We start from the raw sequence: 15,000 nt of genomic DNA, 5'->3' as shown, positions 1-15,000 counted from the left end.
CTTCTCCCAGGTATCAAAGTTAGTTACTGTCTGAAGATGTCTACTGTCTGAAGAACATGATTTTTGTATACTTTATTCCGTTTTTTAGTTTAAGTTAAGTCTGGTCCCAGTTGTTTCACCATGGTGAAAAACAAGTCCTTTTGGCACTGGTCATTTTAAATCCACCAATCTGACTTTATTTATTTTTAAAGATTTACTTATTTATTTTAGAGAGAGCAGGGTGGGGGGCTTGTCCCATGACCCCCAGATCATGACCTGAGCCAAAACCAAGAGTCACTCGCTGCCCAACCGACTGAGCCACCCAGGCACCCCCCCACCAATCTGACTTTAAATCTTGGTGGGACATCATCCTTTCCCTTATGTAGTGTTTATTCATCCTTTTCTTCCATGATCCTCCTCTTGACTGTAGACATTTCTGCATTTTATTCCTGGTCAACACCATGAGAATTAACAATTGGAACAAGTCCATGAACAAAGAAGTGCAGTCAGCATTCTGTAACAGAAGCAGAACCACAGGGCTGGTTACATACATTTCATATATATATATATATATATATATATATATATATATATTCATATATGTATTTGAGAGATTTGTAGAAGCTGGTTAAGTAGTCTACATAAATGTTGAAGTGCCATGGCTCAGAGTCCACAGGGCAGATTGATCAAGAAGGGAAGGAAGATGGGTTAGAACAAGCTGGAACCACAAGCATGAATGGGAGCCCCACAGGACGGACTGAAATCTGTGTCACTCTGGTGCAGGTGTCCTTCTGCCCTGCTGTCCTTCTAAATGAAGCCAGGGTCCTTCATTTAGACTTAAACACACACGTTTATCCAGGAAAGAGGAGGTTGAAGGAGGATCCAGGGGAAGGTGGGGCAGTGGCATGCCCTCATGAGGAGGTAAGTCAGCAGATGAGTTAGAATGAGCTACAGAATAGCTGCCACTTGACTTCTCCCTCTGAATCCACAGCAAGAATATCTCTTGGGGACCATCTGATCAGAAACATCTAGAAGAGGGAATTCTGGGGAATGTAGTTCAACCTAGCCAAGTTGATATAGATATGAAGATATTGTTTTAGTATTTACATATTTAATAGTCAATAGTATAGTGTCTTAATTACTATAGATTTATGAGTAATTACATAGATCTTGATATAAATATAGTGCCAATCTTCCAACTTTGCTATCTTCTTCAGTAGCTTCTTGTTTTTTAAGTTGCTACACATTTCCAAATGTGTTTTTAAAACAGTGAGTTAATTTCCATAAAATACATGTTTGGAGGTTGATTGGGATTTTATTGAATCTATTGATCAGTTTGGAAATAGTTGCCATCTTGATAAAATTGAGTCAAAAAAATTGAGTCTTTCAAAAAATAAACATAGTGTTTCCCTCCACTTAATTTCTACCAGCAATATTTTGTAGTTTTTAACACAGATTCTTGCACATCTTTTGTTAGATTTATTTCTAGATGTTTAAGGTTTGGCTGCAAGTGAAATATTTGAATTTTAATTTCCACTTATTATACACATATGCATTTTATATACGGTCTATAGTGAAAAGAAGAAACAGAAACAAATAATGTTTAATCTTAGCTGAAAGTGGGATCTACATATTACTTCAAATATGAACCAGAGGGACTGAAGAAATAATTTAGTGATAACCCTGCTGCACAACAACACTCATTTACACTTTACCCACTAACATTTAAATAACATAATTGTAATAATGTTTAAAGTGTTGATTAAAATGTCAGGTTTATTTTTGTCCTAGAAGGATGTTTCTTGATTATGAACTTGGATGGTGAATTCATAGAAAAGCTGATGTTGGGGCACCTGGATGGCTCAGTTGGTTAAGGGTCTGCTTTCAGCTCAGGTCATGATCTCAGGGTCCTGGGGTCGAGTCCTGGGTTAGGTTCCCTGCTCAGCTGTGAGCCTGTTTCTCCCTCTGCCTCTCCCCCTGCTCATGCTCTCTCTCTTGCTCTCGCTCTTAAATAAAATCTTAGAAAAAAAAAAAAGCTGATGTAACACTCAGCCATTCAATACACTTCTCATTTTTTCCTGATACAAAATCATGGGACCCCAGAATGATTTGATTATATTCACCCTTCAATCATGCATGATACTGTTGTGTGATATGCCCATCTTGTGCCTTTATTAAAAATAGTCATTAAGGGCGCCTGGGTGGCTCAGATGGTTAAGCGTCTGCCTTTGGCTCAGGCCATGATCCCGGGGTCCTGGGATCGAGCCCCGCATTGGGCTCCCTGCTAGGCAGGGAGCCTCCTTCTCCCTCTGCCTCTGCCTCTCTCTCTCTTTCTGACTCTCATGAATAAATAAATAAAACATTAAAAAAATAGTCATTAAAATAATGTGTATCAATTTCCTTGCTTACTATTGAATTCTGCATACTATTCTCTCATCAGGTATAAATTCATATTTAATAATTTCCTCATCACCTATGTTACATCTTATGTTCAAATTGTGCTTGGGTTTTTATTTCAATGAGCCTTATTTTTGAATTAATTGATCTATTTCAACTGTTTATTTTGACATAATTTCTAATTTATGGAGAAGTTGCAAGAATAGTACAAAGAATTTTCATAAATCCTTCAACTATATTCACCAAATGTTAACAATTTATGACATGTGCTTTATTTTCAATAGATAGAGATAGATTTGCACATACACAATTTTTTTTCTTAGGTATTGAGAGTGAGTTTCAGACAAGATGTTCCTTTACCCCTAAGTATTTCAGTGTTTTCTAAAAACGGGAACCTTCTCTTTCCTAACCACAGAACAATTACGAAATCAGGATTAAAACTCTTATTTAATCTACAGACGCTGTTAATGTTTTGCCAATTGTATGGATCCTTTATTTCACGGAAAATAGATTGCATCCAGTTGTCCTGTCTCTTTAGTCCTTGAATCTGGAAGAGCTCCCCTCTTTGTTTTTCATTCCATTGACATTCATTTAATTTTTTTTTCTTTAAAGATTTTGCCTATTTGACAGGGAGAGAGCACAAGCGGGGGGGGGGGGGCAGCAAGCTCCCCGCTGAGCAGGGAGCCCAAGGGGGGTGGGGGTGGGGGTGGGGGGGAAGCTCGATCCCAAGACCCTGAGATCTTGACCTGAGCCAAAGACAGACGCCCAACCGAGCCACCCAGGCGCCCCATTTCATTGACATTTAAAAAACAATTGGTCAGGTATTTTGTAGAATGTCCCCTAAACTTGAGTTTGTCTAATGTTTCGTGAGAGTTAAATTCAGATTATGCGCTTTTAGCAGAAAACCACACAAATGAGGTGGTACCCATCGCAGTTCATCACTGGGAAGTGCGTGATGTTGATTGGCCCGATACTGGAGATGCTGACTACGACCAGTTGATTTACTTGGTATGTGCCACGGCTCTCCACGGTCAAATTACGATTCTCCTTTGGTATTACTCATCATATGATTTATGCGTTTCGCTTTTTTTCATTACATTTGGTTGTCTAGGAAAAAAGGTAAAGGAAGAAGAAAGGTATTATGTGAGTGGAAGAACAAGCACGGTTTGTCGGAGCCACGAGATTGGACGGGGAGCGCCACGGGAAGGCCCAGCTCTGCTGGCTTTGCGGCTGGAGGTGAGCGCCACACCTCGGGCGGGACTCCTGCAAACCCAGCCCGGCCTGGGGTCTCACGGAGCTGGCTTTCGAAGTGACAGCCGTGATCTCGCCACAGGGCGCGGGTGGAGAGGAAAATCCCGGTGGGGTTTCAAAGACGGCAGAGAGGCGGCGTCGCCGAGCCCGGCGTTTCGCTCAAACAAAAATTGGTTGGTTGGCTTTCTTTAGTTTCGTGTGTTTCGTTTTTTGCCCGTGAAGGCAACCGTTTAAGAAAACCACCGTAGGACAGGAGCTCGGGGGCAGCAAAGTTACGAGGGACGGAACAGGCCACTCGGTCACCGGGGTCCCCCTGCAGTGGCGGGACCGGCCAGCGCGCTCCTCCCGGGGCAATCCCAGAGGGGGTCGGAGAAAAACACGCCGCAGTCGGCAGGACTCGAACCTGCGCGGGGAGACCCCAACGGATTTCTAGCCCGTCGCCTTAACCACTCGGCCACGACTACGTGCGAGCGGGAGCCACGGACGCGCTCCCGTGGGGCTCTGGGGCGACGCGCACCAACCCTCCCGAGCTCCCCGGCCGCGCCGCGGGGAAGTCACTGATGGAGGAAAGCGGCCGACCCCGGGGCCCCCGCGACCGCCGGGACCCCCGGGACCCGAGAGCACCAGCGCCACCAGCAGTCCCGGGTGAGTTCAGGTGACCCCTGCCTGCTCCGGGGCCGGCCGGGCGCGCGGGCTTCCGAGCGCAATTGCCTGGCGCCACACCCGCGGGCGCGCAGGCGCCGGGGCCTCACGGTCTCCTTCCGCGCGCGCTCCTCCCTGGATGCCCCCGCGCGAGGCGTCCCCGGTGGCGGCCGCGCAAAGTGATGCATCCTCTCGCCAGCCTATTGCTAAGCCTTTAGTTTCTCTGGGCCGACGCAGGGGCTACTTGTATTCGAATTTAATCCACGCAACAGGTTTTGTTTTTCCTCTTATATTTCGACCTTAGTTTCTCTGTCACAGTGTTTCCCCGAGTCTTGAAACTGATTTTTGTCTATCCTGCTTAGAAGATCTTAATCTAATTTTTTAAAGAGGGAGGACATGGTGAGGGGGAGGGAGGGAGCGGGGGGGGGGAGGAGGAGGAGGGAGAGGAGGGGGGATTGGAGTCGGAAGACAGAGGTTCTAGCGGGCCATCTGAACAGAGGACTGAGGTGTAGCGTAGGCAGCTGTGGCCATGGAACGCGCCGTGGTGGACCAGCTGTCCACAGACGGCTGCTAACACGGCGACAGAAGACAGGGCACTCTTGGAGACACTGAGACCTTCGACAACTTGTCCATCGAGAAGATGCTCCTCAGCGAGGCTGACCCCATCCGGGAGGGGCTGTCCTGCTGCCTAGGCTAGCAGGGTTCGGTCCGGGGGCGGGGGGGAAACGGTGACAAAGGAGGGACAGCTTGTCATTGTTTGTCTTTTTGTTTTCTTTGAATAAATGTCACTTTTTGAGGCAAAGATAAATAGAAGGAGGGGGAGAGAGAGGTGAAGAGAAGAGTGAAGGGGTGGGGGGGAGATGAAGGGAGAGTCCTCTCCCACTGAGATGAGATCAACTCTAAGAAACCCCCAGTTTAATGGAGGGGAGTCTGCCCTATTAACCCGAGTTTTGGGTGAAGGAGCTGGACTCCATATTTAACTGAGCAGCTTCATATTTGAACGGCCTTTGCTATCGAAATGAGTACCAATCACATAATCATTCTTTAAAAAGCATGACTAAGTGCAAAGTTAAAGTAAAATCGAAGTTGTGATATAGATGTTGCCATAATTAGTTATATCATGACAGTTCTATTGGGTCTATGTGGTGTCTGTCGGATTGGATGGGGGCCCCCATATGTGCGGGGACAATCAGGTGGAAGCCGGTGGCGCAGGCGGTGAGGGATTCATCTGAGGTCAGAACAAGGGAGGTAGAAATTTACTGAATACAACATGCGGGGGGGTTACAGGACAGAAGAGGAGAGACTGGCTGCAAGGAGGCAGTGGGTGGGGGCTGTACCCAAAATGGGAAAGTGAGGGGCGCCTGGGTGGCTCAGTCAGTTAAGCTCGCTGGGCTCTTGATCTCAGCTCAGGTCAGGATCTCAGGGTCGTGAGGTGGAGCCCCAGGGGGCTCCGAGCTGAGCATGGAGGCTGCTTGGGATTCTCTCCCTGCCCCTCCGCTCCCCGCCCCCATCACATGCTCTCGCACTCTCTCTCAAATAAATAAATACAATAAAATTTAAAAATGGGAAAGTGAGGAGGTATAGGGGTGTATGGAATTGTCCCTTGTTGGTAACTGTGCCTGGTTGTAGGTAGCCCATTGGTCAGCTAGGGCTTATGGGTATTTTGAAGTGGGTCCCCTGATGGGCCTTCTGCATTCAGCCAGGTGGTCACTGTGGGCCGTTGTGCCTTGACCAAGTTTCCATTGCTTAAACCTGTTGCCCACAGTCTTCACATTTGTAACAGAGCTACAACATTTTAAGTAAATTCCTTTGGAACTCTAGTTTGAAGGAAGTTATATACCTAAGAAATAACAGAAAAGAAATGTTTCATGCTTTCAAAAACCACAGGAGAAAAAAAGATGGCTGCAATTAATATGAACTGAATTTGTTGAATTGATTTTTTTCTTTCTTACTTAGAATAAAAGTAACAGAGATCCCTGACAGTTTCACCCTTTTTATTTTTCTCCCCATTAACATGTGTGGACTGGGAAGGAAAAGAGGGGGCATAGGACAATAGATTCAGACAAAAGTGAACTGGAGTTCAGCTGCAGGAAACAAAACCATTCTAGCCATTTTAGTCCCAAACTGGAAACAATCCAAAGTCCGTCAACAAGAGAAAGGGTAAATAATTGGTTTTCATACTAAGGGAGAGTAGAGCAATGAGAAAAAATGAATGTCAACTGCACACAAATTGGAAAAATCTCACCTCATATTAAAGTGATACCAGACATAAAGACATGCATACCTCATGATTCTATTTATATGTAGTTCACAGTAGACAAAACAAATTTATGGTGTCAGAAATCAGAAGGGTGATTGTTGAAGGTACTTACGACTGAGAAAGTCCATGCAGGGACCTGCTGGAGATGCTGAGAATGGTAGTTTCTCATTCTGGGGTGCTGGATACATAGGTGTGTTCACTTTCTGAAAATTTCTTGAGCTGTATAATTACGGTTTATCTATTTTTCTTGCATTGATACTATATTGTATGTCAATAAAAATTTACTTAAAACCTCTCAAGCTATTTTAAACAAAAGGGGATTAAAAAAAGAATACAGAACCTTATAAAATTTTTGGAACAGAGGGATGGAGGAAAGTGCAAGCTCTAATCCAACGCTGCAGGAATGGTTTCCCAAGAGAGGCTGCTATTGTCTCTACAGTCAAGAAAATAAGAGATTGGGGTGCCTGGGTGGCTCAGTTGGTTAAGCATCCAACTCTTGGTTTCTTGGTTTTGGCTGGGGTCCTGATCTCAGGGTCCTGAGATCAAGCCCCATTTTGCATCAGGCTCCCCGCTCAGCGGGGAGTCTACTTCTCCTTCTTCCTCTGCCCCTCCCCCCCACTTGTGCTCTCTTTTTCTCTCAAACAAATAAATAAATCTTTAAAGAAGAAATTAGGAAATTAAGATGCTGCCACTGGAATTGTTGATTTCAGGCATCTGAAGGCTTCTGCAATAGGAGTGTTCGTTCTAAGGCAGTGGTTCTCAAAATGTAGAATGAACATGATTTGTCATGACAGAAAGCAAGTCAGTCAGTGATTTGTGCCCTGATCTTAATTTATAAAGGTGACTGGGTGATGAGAGGTCACTCAGAGAGGAGAGGTCAATATTGAAAGAAAAGTTTAATGTTACAGTTCCCCTAGAAACAGTTTTGAGTTCTCTTAGAAACAGTTCTCCTGAAAACGAGAAACTACCCAGGGTCACGGTGGGAAGCACAGTGTTGGTCAGGAAGCAGAAAAGAGCAAGGGCAAAGCATGAGCCATAGTCTTTATTGGGATTTCCATAGGAAAAGAAAGGCAGGGCAGGGTAAACAGTTTAGGATGGGCTAATTTGAATAATCCCAGTGAGCTTTAGGGCTGTCAAGGCTCTCCCTGGTTGTCTGGTACCTGGCCCTGGACTAATTTAGGGCAGGGAAACATTGGCTTGGTTTGTGAGCGTTAGATAAAGGAGGTGATCCAGGGAATGGGCTCCGGATGGCAGGAGACATAAAAAAAACCTCCAGGGTTAATTTGGCACTGTCTTAGCGGGTACCAAAGAGACAAATACAGAATCTAAGAAAACACAGAAGAGTCAGAAAGTAATTTAAATTTCTAACCAAGTTGCCAAAGGCTGCTGCACCGGGGACCACTCTTTGAGAACCACATGTTCAGGAGCACGCCATGCCTCCTAGATGTGAATTAGCAAAACAGCTGACACCCCTCACTTTGTATTCCTCTGCAGAACATCCAACGCATCCATGATGGTGCTTGGCAGCATGGAGCCAGAAGCTGCCTTATGTCCACATTTGAAGACTCTGAGGCAAAGCATAAATCACACCCAGAACCCTAGTTGCAAGGGAACTAAGGAAATGTACTTTTAACCTTCTTGCCTCTGTAGCACAGGAAGGCTCAGAAGATGGAACTAGATGGTTACTGCTAATCTACCACACCCTATATAGACGTTGAAGCTGACATGTTCTGCCCTCCCAGAGAATTAAAAATAATGCACCAGCATCACACTGAGGGGAAGCTGACGGACACCTTGAAAGGGGTCCTCATTGTCAGTGACCAGCTTTTCAGCCATTGTCCCAGGAGGCTTTATCCAGATTCCCACCATCTGATTTATTGCCTGTAGTCTTTTTTTATTATTGATTTTAAGGAGTTCTCTATATTCTAGACATAAATTTTTTTTTTGCCAAATATGTTTATGACAGATATCTCCTCCCACTCTGTGCCTTTTCATATTGTTAGTGGTGTCTTTGCATGTGTTGAAGTTCTCAAGTTTAAAGAATTCCAATTTATCAATTTTGTTATGGTTATCACTTTTTCTGCTTATTAAACAGGAAATCTTTGCTAACCCAAAGCTCATGAAGATAGTCTCCTGTTTTCCTCTATAGCATTTATTGTTTTAGCTTACATAGTTATGTCTTTAATACATCTTGAATTAGTTTAGGGGATAGTTTACAGAAGAGATTGATGTCCACATTGTTTTCCTTTGTATGTCCAGTTGACTCAGCTCTCCTTTTTGAAAAATCTATCATTTGTCCCATTGAATTGCAGTGACACTTTGTTATGTGTCTGTGGTTTTGTATAGGCATATCTACTTTGTTCCATTGATCTTTTTATCTGTCTTTATGCCAGTAACACACTTTCTTTTTTTAAAATTTAAATTCAATTAATTAACATATTAGTTTCAGAGGTAGAAGTCAGTGATTCATCAGTCTTAGATAACACCCAGTGCTCATCACATCACTGCCCTCCTTAATGTCCATCACCCAGTTACCCCACCCCCCCCACGCCCTCCCCTCCAGCAACCCTCAGTATGATTAAGAGTCTCTTATGGTTTGTCTCCCTCTCTGATTTCATCTTATTTTTTCCTCTCTTCCCCTATGATCCTGTTTTGTTTCTTAAATTCCACATATGAGTGAGATCATATGATAATTGTCTTTCTCTGACTGACTTATTTCGCTTAGCATAATACCCTCTAGTTCCATCCACGTCATTGCAAATGGCAAGATTTCATTTTTTGATGGCTGCATAATATTCCATTGTATATGTATACCACATCTTCTTTATCCATTCGTCTGTCGATGGATATCTGGGCTCTTTCCATAGTTTTGCTATTGTGGAAATTACTGCTATAAACATTGGGGTGCACGTGCCCCTTTGGATCACTACATTTGTATCTTTGGGGTAAATACCCAGTAGTGCAATTGCTGGGTCATAGGGTAGTTCTATTTTCAACGTTTTGAAGAACCTCCATACTGTTTTCCAGAGTGGATGCACCAGCTTGCATTCCCACCAACAGTGTAAGAAGGTTCCCCTTTCTCTACATCCTCACCAACATCTGTCATTTCCTGACTTAATTTTAGCCATTCTGACTGGTGTGAGGTGGTATCTCATTGTGGTTTTCATTTGTATTTCCCTGATGCCAAGTGATGTTGAACATTTTTTCATATGCCTGTTGGCCATTTGTGTGTCTTCTTTGGAGAAATGTCTGTTCATGTCTTCTGCCCATAGTAACACACTTTCTTAATCAGTATAGCTTTAGAATAAGTCTTGTTATGTGGTAGTGAAAGTCCTCCAGATTTGTTCTTCTGCAAGATTTCCTTGACTATACTAGGTCCTCTCCACTCGCAATTACATTTTAGAGATAGTTTGTCAATTCTACCAAAAGTCCTGTTTGAATATTTTATTTCAATTACATTGAATCCATGTCTTTCAATCTATGAATATGGTATATCCTTTCATTTATTTAGATAATTTTTAAAATTCTCTGCACGGTGATTTGGAGCTACTAATTAGCACTCTTGCACATTTTAATTACATTTATTATTGTATTTATTATTAGGTTATTCATAGCTTTCTTGCTATTGTAAATGATATTTTAAAATGTTGTCTGTTTTTGGTAGAAGCACTGCATAGGCTTTTTCTGCAATGAGCAGCAGCTGACTGAATTTTGATAAGAAACCGGGACTACAGTACTTATTCTGTAGTCTTTAGACAACAGTTGCTTTCTTAAAGATTAGTTCTTACCAACCTCGAATGACTATGGATTATTTTGTGAAGGATGATAAAGTAATGTGTGTTCTTGTAAAATTAAATTTTTTCTTTATTCCTTCTCCCGAAAATCTGTATACGCAGGAACTGAAAATCTTTGAACAGGTATTAAAATCTGTGTAAGTATACAAAGTAGCTGAGGGATAAAACTGTTTGCTTTTATATATCTTTGAGAATAATAAATTGTGTGCATATAAAAAAAAGTTGTCTGTTTTTGCCAGCATATATGATTACAACATATATTTGAATACTGGGTTTTGTATCCAGCAAATTCTAATAATTTATAGATTTGGGGGGTTTTCAAAGCATGTAATCATATCATCTGCAAATGAGGATGGTCTTATTTCTTCATTTCTAATCTTAATATCTTTTAATTCTTTGTCGTGTCTTATTTCATGGGCTACGATCCCCCAGTACAATTTTGAATAGCAGTGGTGATAGTGGTCATGCTTATCTTCCAGTATCTGGGAGAAAGTGTTAAATATTAACCATAATCAAGGGGGGGGCCGCCTGGCTGGCTTAGTTAATGGAGCATGCAACTCTTGATCTCCGGGTCTTGCGTTCAGCCCCACATTGAGTGTAGAGGTAACCTAAATAAATCTAAAAAGTATTTACCATTGTCAGGATGTTAGATGTAGGATATTGTATATATCCATCATGAGATTAAGAAATCTCCCTTCTATTCCTAGACTGGTGAAAGTTTTTAACGCGTGGTGTTGAATTTTACTGAATGCTATGATCATTTGATTTTTTTCCCTTACTCTTTGTGATACATTTAAAGTGATTGATTTTTATATTAGACAAATTTCATATTGCTAAGATAAACATTATATCTTTACTTTTGACTATTGTGTCATTACTGGATTGCTGGTAAATCATTACTGGATCTGATTGCTATTATTTTATTTAGGAGTTTTGCATCTAGAATGTTTAACACATAGATTGACCTACAATTTCCTCTCTAGTAACATCCTTGTCAAATTTTAGTATGAAGATTTTTCTGGCCTCAAAAAGAGAGTTAGGAAGTGTTTTTACTTTTTTTGTTTCCTGAAAGAGTTTATATATAGTATTAGTTCTTCCTTAATTTTTAAGATTTCAACAGTGAAGCCATTTTTGCATAGTGTTTGCTTTGTCAAAGGTGTTCAAAGCTGGATTGTCTTCCCTCCCAAATTCAAATGCTGAAGACCTAACCCCCAGTGCCTCACGATGTGACTGTATTTGGAGATAGAGCCTTTAAAAAGGTAATTAAGTTAAAATGAGGATGTTAAGATGGGCGCTAATTCATTCTGACTGGTATTGTTATAGAAAGAAGAAGTTTGGACACAATGAGACACCAGAGATAAGCGACACAGAAGAAAGACCATATAAGGACAGAGTTATCCTCACATAGAAGAAAGTGGCTCTCTGCAAGCCAAGGAGAGAGATCTCAGGATAAACCAAACCTGCACCTTGATCTTGGACTTCTAGTGTCAAGAACTGTGAGAAAATAAGTTTCTGTTGTTCTGATTCTATGGTATATTGTAATGGCAGTCATAGCAAACTAATACAGAGAGTAATTATGATTTTAATGTCTTTAATAGAGTTCAGACTATGAATTTTTAATTTCTTTTTGTGTCTGCTTTGGTAAGTCATTTTTATGAAGGAACCTAATTTATCCTCTATTTTGTCAAATTTATTCCCCAGAAACTATTCATTTTATCCTTTCACTCTGATCTTGATATATCAGTAAGATCTTTAATGTTGTCCCCTTTTTACACTTTCTTCCCCCTTAAAAGAAGTTAGTCTTGATTGGGGCAATGTTTGTAATGTTATTGAAAATGGGATTTAGAAAATTTTATTTTTCACTTGCTCGTTGCTAGAATATATTTATACATTTGATATTTTATATATTGACCACGAAGGCAATAACCTTCTAAATAGTAGCTGATAGTAACTCGATTCATTTAACTATTAATTCCAATGGGTTTTAGAGTCTTCTCAGTTTTGTACATTCATAATCAAGTTATCTTCTAATAATGAAGACTTTATTTCCCAATATTAATATCAATTATTCTTGTTTTATTGTGCTAGATTTTACTTCCACCACCATGTTGAGTAGAAGAAATGATATAGACATCTTTGTCATGTTCCCATACTTGGGTTCATTGTAGGTATTTTATTTTATAGTTTTAGTTAGAGTAAAGAAATTCCCATCTATTCAGCATTTTTTGAGGTTTTATCATGAATTAATGTTGAATTTTATCAAATGGTTTTTCATGTCTACTAAGATGATCATTTGGTTCTTATATTCTATTGATGTGGTAAATTACATTTTAAAAATGTTAAATCAATCTTGAATTTCTAGAATAAGTCCCATTTGGTCATGATGTTTTAGCTTTTTAAAAAAATATGCTTGATTTGATTTGTTAATATTTTAGTTAACAGTTTTGAGTTTATAAGAGATACTGGCCTGTAATATTCTGTTCTCATAAACTCTTCTCAGGTTTTATGTTAGTCTCATAAGATGAGTTGAAAGATGTTCTTTTTCTATTCTCTGAAAGGGTTTCTGTAAGATTGATTTTCTCTCTCTTTGCATAGAAGAAACCACAAGTGAATCTATCTAGGCCTAGAGGTTTATATGAGTGACTTTTTAAATGGTGGATTCAGTTTCTTTAATAGGTATAGGACAATTCAGATTTCCTATTGCTTTTTCTGTCAGCTGTGGTAAATTGTGTTTTTCAAGGAATGTCCCCATTTCATCGAATGCTTCACATATATTGACATAAAGATTTATAATACCTCTTTCTTGTTTTTTAAAATATATTTAGGATATATATGTATATATATCATCTATTTCATTCCCCCGTTGCTATTTTGTGTTTTATCTTATTTTCTTTTTGCTTAGTCTTGTTCAAGGTATATCTGTTTTATCAGTCTTTTCGAAGAACCAAACTTTTTACTTTGTTGATTTTTCTCTGACGTATGTCTGCTTTCCATTGATTGATTTTTGCACTTATTTTTACAGAGGCTTCCACTTTTTGCATTTAAATTCCCAACATTTTATGGCTTCTTGAGCCATTGAGTTAAAAAATTAAATCACTTCTTTTCAACCTTTCTCTTGTTCTAAGGCATGCAGTTAAAAAAGTAAGAATTTCCCTCTAAAAACAGCTTTAGCTACATCAGACAAATTAGGATATATTGTATTTCATTATTATTCAGCCCAAAATTTTTTAAATTTCCATTGTTTTTTCTTCTTTGACCCATGGATTATATAGATGTGTATTACTTTCTTTTCAAACATTCAGAATTTTCTGGTAGTCTTTCTGAAATACATAAGATTGAACCTTTGTTATAGTTGGTTTATGTTAGTTTTTCTTTAAAGACACAGCCATTACTCCTTTTCTGTGGTTCTTATGACTAGGGTTTGTCACTTACTGCTAAGGGGTAATGCCTCTGAAGTCTCAAATGACAGCTGATAGTACTTACCAAGTTCCCTCCAACTGGGAAAGGCATGAACTTTAACTTGTTTCCCCAGAACTATGCAGCTGCTGAATCTCTACAGAATGTTATCAGTCTTCCAGCTCCTTTTTCCTACAGAGTTTTGGAATATCTGTTTGTATATGTGCAGTTTAGGAATTAGTCAATGATGTTAGAAGAATTTATACATAGAAGTTTGAGCTCCTTCTATGTGGTTCCCTCATCACTGGAACTTTGTCCCTCAGGTTCTATGGACATTGGTAGCCCCAAACTCCTTTTGAGTGTCTCCTCAGCCCAGTGCATCGACTTCTTTGCACTATTCCAAAATAGTGCAAAATTGAACATGTCCTCAAGGGGAAACCCTTGTGCACGTCATATCATGTTTCCCTTCTCTCGAGGATTGTAGCCCTTCCAGCCCTGCCTGCATCGATTGTTTATCAGTGCCTTCAGTTTTTATCCATGATGAATCATATTTCCTCCATAAAAAAAGAATATTTTGTCTTTGAAGAAAAGAAGTAAGAGAGACAAAGGAAATTCAGTGTTAGGTGAAAAGAAGGGGGCACCCTCCTGTGCAGTAGAATTACTGAAGAAATAAACTAATGGCTGACAGGGCTGCACAGTAATAATACCTTTTAAGCTTGACTACCAGAAATTCATGACAGAATATTAATTCATTTTAAAATAAAATTTCAGATTTATTCTTTTCTATTGGAAGGGTGTTCCTTCTTTTAAAAAAACAATGCTGTTTGCCTTTAGCCATGGTTCACAGAAATATAGGTTTTTAACATTTGTCCATTCGGCGCTTGGTCCAAGTATTGAGTGTACATCTGATTCTAACCTTATTCATCATTATAAGGGAGCACAGGATGATTTGGATTTGGTCACATCTTTCCACGTTACAAGTTGTTGCTATTATGGATTTTAGCACCATTTTGTTTTCATATCCTAAAATGTAGTGAATTATTAAACAATGTTGTTTTAAGCATGCACTGTTTATTCAGCTTTTTCTTGTGTGTTATGAATTTCTTTGCTCACTCTAGCACTTTGCACCCATTCCTTCCTTCATCAATCCTAAATTCCTATCCAGTAATTTATTCATTGCCCCTTTCCTATCAATGGGGCAAACTGTATTTATGCTTTTAAATTTCAATGAACATGGTCTTCATTTATGGTTTTATTAGTTCTTTTTTCTTCTTTTAACTT

General features: G+C 40.1%; 1 non-coding gene across 1 annotated transcript; it reads right to left on the bottom strand.

Moving 5' to 3' along the window:
* Positions 1–4,009: 4,009 nt before the first annotated feature.
* Positions 4,010–4,091, bottom strand: TRNAS-AGA. The gene has a single exon. It is a non-coding gene; the product is annotated as a tRNA-Ser (tRNA).
* Between the last annotated feature and the right edge of the window lie 10,909 nt (positions 4,092–15,000).

The sequence above is a fragment of the Zalophus californianus genome, chromosome 7, assembly GCF_009762305.2.
Source record: "Zalophus californianus isolate mZalCal1 chromosome 7, mZalCal1.pri.v2, whole genome shotgun sequence".
Lineage (NCBI taxonomy): Eukaryota > Metazoa > Chordata > Mammalia > Carnivora > Otariidae > Zalophus > Zalophus californianus.
The sequence above is the reverse complement of the archived record's forward strand: the minus strand, read 5'-3'. Positions and strand labels throughout refer to the sequence as shown.